Source organism: Carlito syrichta, unplaced genomic scaffold (assembly GCF_000164805.1).
Source record: "Carlito syrichta isolate Samal-C Ts95f unplaced genomic scaffold, Tarsius_syrichta-2.0.1 Scaffold126448, whole genome shotgun sequence".
In the NCBI taxonomy this organism is placed as follows: Eukaryota; Metazoa; Chordata; class Mammalia; order Primates; family Tarsiidae; genus Carlito; species Carlito syrichta.
Window position 1 is genome coordinate 639,343 of NW_007070544.1, and position 7,891 is coordinate 647,233.

Genomic DNA, 7,891 nt, shown 5'->3' on the forward strand with positions numbered 1-7,891 from the left:
CCTTTAATTCCGGCTACTCAGAAGGCTGAGGCGGAAGGATCGCTGGAGCCCAGCAGGTCGAGGCTGCGGTGGCCAGGAGCGGCCACTGCACTCCAGTCTGGGCAACAGAGTGAGACTCCAACTCAAAAAAAAAAAATAATTAGCTGGGTGTGGTAGCACACACCTGTTATTCTGGCTACTTGGAAGGTTGAGGCAGAAGGATCGCCTGAGCCCAGCAGGTTGATGCTGGGGTGACTGTGACCATGGCACTGCACTCCAGTCTGGGTGATGGAGTGAGACTCCAACTCAAAATAAATAAATAAATAACTGCTTGATCATTATTAAGTTAGAAGCTTACTCCATCAGGTATAAATTTTTACAAGAGGGAAATTAAGTCAGAACAAATTGAAAGTCTCATGTTTATATACCAATTTAACTATCCCTACACATTCACACCTAGATAATCTGAGGATCAAACCAGAACGACATTATTGTTATTTTTTTATCATGTAGAGACACTCTCTTCAATTTCACTGCATCCTCTTCACAGCTGTAATTAAACTGAAGACAGACAATGGTAGACCTTGGGGTGCAGTCAGTTAATTAGAAATCAGCACAGTGTTTTGTGCTACGTGCGACTGAAAGAAACACACGGAGAAAATAAAGCATGTAGCAGCAAATATTGTAAAAGCACAAAAGGCTGGGCGCGGTGGCTCAGCCTGTAATCCCAGCACTTTGGGAGGCCGAGACGAGAGATTGCCTGAGCCCGGGGGTTCAAGATCAGCCTGGACAACTTGGTGAGATCTCGTCTCTACAAAAAAAAATTAAGCTGGGCATGGTAGCGCATGCCTGTGATTTCCAGCTACTTGGAAGGCTGAGGCGGAAGAATCACCTGAACCCCGCAGGTCAAGGCTGTGATGGCTGTGAGCATGCCACTGCACTCCAGCCTGGGTGATAGAGTAAGACTCCAACTTTAAAAAAAAAAAAAAAAGCACAAGAAAACTGAATACCATAGTCCAGGAAAAATGAACTTCTGTCACACAAGCAGATTTTTCTCTTCAATGTATTTCTATTAAAAAACAAAGGAAAAGGTTATGAACTATAGCTAATGGCATACTAAGGGATGTAATTTTCAGATCTTTCTAATACCAAATGCACATCTCCATGTAACAAACTTTTTCATACTTAAGAAGCAAATCTAACTCTAACACTGTGTTAAAATCTCAAGTTAAGGATTCAAATGTTACCTTTATCAGGAACACATGAAATTTTTTTAAAATGCTACTCTTTACTGACTGGCAAAATGTCTTACAATATTATTTCTAACATTGGAACAAATAAATAGGTGCTATTCCAAATTAACAGATGATGAAACTGAGGCTTAGAAGAGTTTAGTAATTTGCCTGATGTCATACAGAGTGTAAACGCTAGGGCCAGATTAGTCCCAGGCCTATGGGGTCTGGCTTTGGCCTATATGTTTGCCGCTACTTATTTCTGCTTCCCTAGATAATGACATTTAAAGTTGTTACTGAAAGTGTCTTTGTCAAGTTAAGCCTTTGCCAGAGAGTCACTAAGACAAAAACAAATTATATGATCTCTAAGATCACTTCCAATTCTGAAGATCTATGTATTAAATAACATGTTGAGAAACATGTTAACTTAGAGGTTGTGTTTGCTATGGACAGAGAATTTCAAAACTAAGACACGCCCATCAAAACATTTATCAGGATGCATTGTTATGTGGTGTAAAGTCATGAGTTCAAAGAGTAGAACCATTTAGAAATTGTTTTGGCCTTTTTGACATAGAGTTGACTTCTAAAACATTCACAGAAGAAAAGAACGCCGGGCAGTGGGAATGAAAGTCCAGTTTCCAAAGCTGAATCTGACTCTGCTGGTGTTTGCACATTTAACCCTGGTTCTTTGCATCCTTCCTTCCAGGACCTTTAAGTCTGTGTCATTCATTCATTTGTTCATTCATCTACTCATTCATTCAGTCATGAATTTAACAAACATTGACTATGTGCTCAAGTCACTGAAAACTATGAATAGCTTGGGACTATTGATTGTGGGATAAATGCAGGGTAGGTTTGATTAAAATCATACACATAAGAGAATATCAATCTAATTGTTTCCTGGTAATCAATCTTATTTTTTCTAATAAAACAGTATAATCGTTTGCTATGTTCATTGCAGCTTTTTTATACTCAGATATAGGTTTGACTCTTAAATCAGAGGCACTAAATATGAAAGCTGGAAGAAAAAAATCTATATAGCCTAGTAAATTACTTAGTAAAGTAATATTTCTTTCAAGTGAACTAGGATCACTAATATAATGAAATAAAACATTAAAACTAGTACATAGCCTTCTCGGGCATTCCAGATCTTTTTTATGGGCTAAAATTGGCCTTAATTGTGGAACACTTAAACACATCCAAGGAACCCTGGAGTTCACCTGAAGCTGTAGAGAGGGATTCACAGTGTACAACTTGAAAACCTATATCTAATTCCACTCCTTCATCTACTGATTTATGGGACTGCCCCAAATACCTGTTATAATTTTTTCATCATGATTTTAAAAATTAGTTATTAGTTTTAAACAGTTCTGAGCTGCAAATTGAAACTTTGGTTTTTTTCACATTTTGCTTAATCTGTAAAGGAGTTGAGAATTGTGAAGTCTGCATGTCAATGAGAACAGTTCAGTGAATAAGGTATAGTACAAGAGTGTGGAGTTGGAAGCAAAAAAAGTCTAGATTCAGATTCTAGCGCTGCTGGTCACTAGATATGTGGTTTCATAAGAATCAAAAAACTTTCCTGATCTCTATGTTGTGTTACTTCTGAAAGTGAGAATAATAAAATGATTCAAAAATGCCTGGTTTCTAGGATTATCATGTATATGTGAGTTAACCTTGTATTTTTTAGGATTTTAGACCTGATTTAAAAGGACAATTGTTGCTGTCACCAAAACTGAGTTTCTTTAAGTTGAAATAAGATGGTGTATGCATTTAAAGCTACATATTAATAAATGTTAAAATTGTAATATATTAGTTGCTTTTGATAAAAGTTAAACATCATTGATCAGTTTAAAGTATCATTTATGTCTCTTCCTGGACCAATTTCCCCTCTCTCTTCTTTTCTTCCTTCCCAAAAACCCTTCTCCCAGACAGTGACTGTAATAAATGTGGTGTGAGTGAGTCTTCCCCAGGTTTTAAATCATATTTCACTAAAGTTAACATACTGTCGCTCATAAGAAGACTCATTTTGTACAACACTAAGGAAAAGAAACAATAATTAAACTACACATGTAGATGATAAGGTGAATTCCTATTTCAGAATGAAAGTAAATGTGCATCCTAAATGGTGTCAAACACTACATATATTCTTTTTTCCTCCCCCCACCCACCATATATTTTTAAAAAATCAATGATATGTAGAGAAATACCTCACATGCATATATCCATTGAAAATATATAGTGTTTCAAACTTAAGGTTACCATATGAATATGTTGTATACCATACATTTTTAAAATTGATATTAATTCTTCCTTAGTTTGAGTGAACTTAGTTTACGCAAGCTGGGGAAGCTGTCCAGTGTACACTCTTTTCTCCCGGTTATGTCCTGACTTCATGCTGAGGCCAAGTTACAATGGTCATGTGTTTCTCTACTTATTAGTCATTAGCAGCAGCAGTTTTCAGAATCAGTGGTATCAAACTCTACATATATCCTGCAGCCAAGTTTTTCACAAAATACTGCTTTTGAGACCTTTTAAAATCTTAATACACATGAAGCTTATTCATTCTTATAGAGAATCATATAGGAATCCAGTGATTAAATATGCTGTTATTTGTTTGTCAGTTCTCTTCCTGATGGATATTTAGTCTGTTTCCCAAGTTTTTACATGTATAATATTGTAACATATGTATGCATTGTGTCCACTTGTATGAGAGTTTCTCTAGACTATGCCAGAAAGTAGAAGGCCTAGATCTTGGATACAACTCTGTACAGGGGTCTGTAAGCCCAGATACCAAATCCAATCCACCACTTGTATTTGTAAAGCCTGTGAACTAAAAAAGTTTATACGTTTTTTAAAGGTTATGTAAGCAGGTACCCACATAATATGTTCAATGTTGCCTTGTGGCCATTGACGTCTAAAATATTTACTGTCCAGACCTTTAAGAAAAAATTTGCAGAACCCTGCTCTGTAGGCCAACTGTACTAATTTGCCGTCCTAAATGTAGTTGGTTGAGAATTCTAGTGTTCTTACATTCTCACTTTCACTTGACATTGTTTGATGTTTAGAATTTTGACAATTTTAAAAGAGAATGGTGGCATAAATTTACCTTCACTTGAAATTCTGCATTTCCATATTTTAGTAGGGTAATGATTTGTTTATTGACCATCTTCTTTGTGATGCACTCAATCATTTGCTTTACCTATTTATCTAAAAACTAGTTTGTCTTTAAAATTTTATTTGTGGGAGTGATATATATATGTATACACACACACACACACACACACACACACACACATACACACGCCCATACACACAATACATGCTGGATACTAATCTATCTACTATGTATGTTGTAAATATCCTTTCTTAGGCAGAATTTTGTTATTCCTATTTGCCTATGATACCTTTTGACATTATATATTTATTTTATTTTTAATTGAAAAATAATAATTGTACATACAGTAGTCCTCCCTTAGTTCCAGAGGGAGACTATATTCCAATACCCCCAGTGTATGTCTGAAACTGTGGATAGTACTGGACCATATATATATATGGTTATAGTTATTTTTTCTATACAGATATTCCTCTGATAAATTTAATCTATAAAGAAGGCACAGTGAGAGATTAACAACAATAGCTAATAAAATAGAGCAATTAGAGGGAGAGGCATGATGGTCCCTGTGGAGCAGCAGACGGGCATCTCTCTTGCCAAGAAAACAAAGAGTAGGGACCCAGGCATCAATAGACAGAAACGCCCTGAATACTTTTGGATGAGTGAAACCCCTTATACCCAGCAAAGGCCAGAAAGCAACAGCAGACACAGGATGCTGGGCACCTCACCCTGTGCCAGGCATGGACAGAAACAGAAGCTCTGCTCAGTGAAGGAGACAGTGAGTGATTCTCAGACTTTTTGAGTCAGTTCACTCCCTACCAGCTATGTGTAAGCCATTGGTTCCAAATGGGGGCCAATGGTGGGCAATTAGAGTCCAAGAGGAACAGAGAACAGAGCTGCACTCTGGCTGCCACATGGCAGCTAATCTTCATGCAGGAAAAACCTGCCTACAGAGGGAATCTGACTGGCATGACTGCCACTGGCAGATTGGGGAGAGACAGACCAGTGCCTCTCTTGTGAGCAAGGCAGAGAGTGGGGACGCAACTGCCAATAACTGGAGACTCCCTGAACACTTTTGGATGGATAAAACACCCAGCAGCCAGCAAAGGTCTTAACCAAGCTGAGGAAAGAATCTCAGAGTTTGAATACCAAAATGTGGAATTAACCCAACCTTTCAAAAAATAAGAAAAAAAGCTCATAAAGAAAGAGCAAAGCTTTCATAAGATGTAAGACTCTATTAAGTAGCCAAATCTATGCCTGATTGGTATCCCTGAAGCAGAAAGGAAAACAGAGAACACCATTAAATAAGCATTCCATGAGGTCATTCAAGAAAACTACACTCATCTTGCCAGAAAAGCAACCATTCAAACAGAAGAGATTCAGAGAACCCTTGCAAGGTATCACAAGAGAAGACCAACCCCAAGACACACAATAATCCACCTCCACAAAAGTAAGCATGAAAAAAAATCCTAAAGGCAGTGAGAAAGAAAGATCAGACTACCTACTGGGGAAGACCCATCAGAGTCACTCCAGACTTATCTGCAGAAAAAATACATGCCAGAAGGTACTGGAGTCCAATTTTTTTTTTTTTTTTTTTTGAATTGGAGTTTCACTCTGTTGCCCAGACTGGAGTGCAGTGGCTGCTCCTGGCCACCGCAGCCTAAACCTGCTGGGTTCCGGCGATCCTTCTGCCTCAGTCTTCCGAGTAGCTGGAACTACAGGCGTGCGCTACCACACCGGCACGCCTCGGAAGACTGAGGCGGAAGGATTATTGTAGAGATGAGTTGCCCGGGTGGGTCTCGAACCCGCGGGCTGAGGCAATCCACTCACCTCAGCCTCCCAAAGCATGGGATTACAGGCTGAGCTACCGAGCCTGGCTGAGTCCATTTTTTAACATTCTTAAAGATAAGCAATTCCAACCAAGAATTTCCTACCTCACCAAGCTAAGCTTCATCAGTGACAGAGGATTAAAATGCTTCACAGACATCCAATCCCTAAGAGAATATACCACCTCCAGACCAGCCTTTCAGGAGATACTTAAGGTGATGAATACAAAAAAAAGAATCGTCATGCCTGTCACAAAAGTACAGGCAAACACAGAGTTAACAGAGCATACTGAGCACCTACAAAAATGAAAACACACATATATAAATATGAAAGTTAATAGAAAACAAAGCAACACTCTGAGAACCCTGTGACAGAGATAAACTCTTATAGTTTAATAATCAACTTGAACATGAATGGACTAAATGTGCCACTGAAGACACACAGAGATGCAAATTGGAAAAAAAGATGAACCAACAATCTGCTGCCTGTAGTTGAAGACTGGGAAACGATCTTTCAGGTGAAAAGAAAACAGAAGAAGGCAGGAGTGCTATTCTGATATCAAAGTAGTCTTCAAACCACCAAAAGTTTAAAAAAAGGACATAAAAGAATACCACATAATGATAAAAGGCTCAATCCACCAGCAATAAATATCCATCCTAAACATATATGCGTCCAACACAGGAGTACCAGGTTTTATAAAACAACTATTAAGTAAATTAAGAGAAGACATTAACTCTCACACAGTCATAATTGGAGACCTAAACACCTGACTGACAACTTTAGCTAGATCATCAAGGCAAAAAGCCAACAAGGAGATCTGGAACCTCAACTCAACACTCAATCAAATGGACTTAATAGACATCTACAGAACACTTCACCCAACAACTGCAGAGTATACATTCTACTCATCAGCACATGGAACATACTCCATGATCAATCACACTCTCAGACATAAATTAAGCATGAACAAATTTCAAAAGATTGAAATAATACCATGTATCTTCTCAGAGCACAGAGGAACAAAAATAAAGATCACCACCAACAAGATCTCCCCACAAACATACCAAGACATGAACACTAAACAACATGCTGCTGAATGAATTCTGTGACGCATCTTATCAGAATTTCTGAGATGCCATGAAAGCAGTATTAATCTTACACCTAAAGGAGGTAGAAAGGCAAAATCACAAAAATTCTAACTTCAACAGAAGAATCCAGATCACCATGAAAAAAATCATAATTGCAAGACATAAAAGACAAAAATATCAGGCCAGGTGCAGTGGCTCAAGCCTGTAATCCCAGCACTTTGGGAGGCGGAGATGAGAGGATTGCCTAAGCTCAGGGGTTTGAGATCAGCCTGGGCAACTTAGTGAGACCCTGTCTACAATAATTCAAAAAATAAGCTGGATGTGATAGCGTGTACCTGTAGTTCCTACTACTTGGAAGACTGAGGTGGAAAGATCACCTGAGCCCAGCAGGTTGAGACTATAGTGGCCATGAGAATGCCACTGCATTCCAGCTTGAATGATAGAGTGAGACTCCAACTCAAAAAAAAGAAAAGAACAAAAAAAAAATTATAGGAAGGATCAACAAGTTGAAACACAGTTTCTTTGAAAGAATAAATAAACCGGGCTCGGTAACTCAGCCTATAATCCCTTGCCTTTGGGAGGCTGAGGTGAGTGGATTGCCTGAGTCCGCGGGTTCGAGACCCGCCTGGGTAGCGAGACCTCATCTCTACAAT

At 38.5% G+C, this 7,891-nt stretch overlaps 1 protein-coding gene across 3 annotated transcripts in view; it reads left to right on the forward strand.

Moving 5' to 3' along the window:
- NALCN (sodium leak channel, non-selective) overlaps positions 1 to 7,891 on the forward strand; it is a 363,914-nt gene that overhangs the window by 213,889 nt on the left and 142,134 nt on the right. The gene's annotated exons all lie outside the window — the stretch shown is intronic.